Source organism: Morone saxatilis, unplaced genomic scaffold (assembly GCF_004916995.1).
Source record: "Morone saxatilis isolate NCDOM2014 unplaced genomic scaffold, NCSU_SB_2.0 Contig2, whole genome shotgun sequence".
Classification (NCBI taxonomy): Eukaryota; Metazoa; Chordata; class Actinopteri; family Moronidae; genus Morone; species Morone saxatilis.
Window position 1 is genome coordinate 4,193,506 of NW_023339762.1, and position 1,372 is coordinate 4,194,877.

At 41.6% G+C, this 1,372-nt stretch overlaps 1 protein-coding gene across 1 annotated transcript in view; it reads right to left on the minus strand.

Moving 5' to 3' along the window:
- ranbp10 (RAN binding protein 10) overlaps positions 1-1,372 on the minus strand; it is a 30,518-nt gene that overhangs the window by 22,676 nt on the left and 6,470 nt on the right. The window lies entirely within an intron of this gene.

A 1,372-nucleotide genomic window follows, 5' to 3' on the forward strand; every position in this document is an offset into this window, starting at 1 on the left:
GGGGGGGGGGGTCACTTGTCATGTGACATTATGTTAGGGCCCTAAGGTCACTGATCTATTATACATTCACAAGCTTTAACTTTCTTTTAAATTCTACATTTCCCCAAGTCTGTTCCGCTTTGTCACTTTCTAGGATGTTTTACTAATCCACATATCAGATAGTCACATCAAACTGCTTGACTTGTTGATCGAGCTGGTGGCCATGCAGAGATTAAGCTCAGATAGCAGATAACAGATTCTCTCCCAGTTATCCATACTTTTATTATTAAGGTGACTTTTTCTATAAAGATTTGGTCCCTGCCGTTGTGATATGATAATAACCCGAGGTCTCATGTATTGGTGTCTGACCAATTAGATTCAAGCACAACACTCATTAACGGTCTGCCATTTCTTATATTCAGATGGGCCGCGTTTATGCAATCCCCTTCCAGGTCCATGGGAGAGTGAGGTGTGTTGTGTAACTGCTATGTCGGCTCTACAGTAAACATGTGCATCGTTCTGTTAATGTAATCACACCACTGAGTTCACCTGTCGTGATAAAGTCATTGTAAACTTGTGTGTGTGTGTGTTGCGTGTGTGTGTGTGTTGTGTATTGAAATGTAGATAGGCTGTAACCTTAAACGAAGCATGCTGGCTGTCAGCGTACCACCTTGAACTCTTGCAGTTGTTGTGGTGTGTGTGTAAGAGACACCAACAAGAGCAGTGGAAGCCCCAGCTACTAACACACATGCCAGCCGGAACATACCAGAAATTAATGAGATAGTTTACCTAAAATCAGCTAGCGCTCTGGTTTAGATTTAAACTATGATGTACTTATCTATGCATTTTAAAACAATTTGTAACAGTTACGCTCGTAGTGATTTCATTAAATCATTGCCACAACATGTCCAGACAATGTTCACAGGAGCTAAATGCCATGCAAGCATTCCCTGACACTGTTATCACTATGGTACTGAATTAAAGCACATTAGATCTGTTCTATGACTCAACAGATCTAATGTGGTAGCAAGGCATGGTATGACATGTTTATTCATGTGACTGGCATGCCTGTGTATGTGTGTGTTTCTGTGTGTGAGTGAGTCCAACCGTTGAAGCAGCATTCATGGCGTCTATTTTTAGCTGCTCCCTGTGAAAACGAGCCGTCAGTAGGCCAACAGGTCTCTTTACAACTGCATAGATGGGTAGAACTGGCTACTACTTTTAACAACACCCACCACCCACTAAATCAGGTGTTCCCAAACTTTCTCATGTCACTCATGTCACCCCTACAATAGAGGCACATTAAACGCCCAATCTGAGATGATTTTGTCCCCTCTGAGTATTGTTTTAGGTTTGAAGATAATAAAACCTATAAACTACAATCAAAACGGAC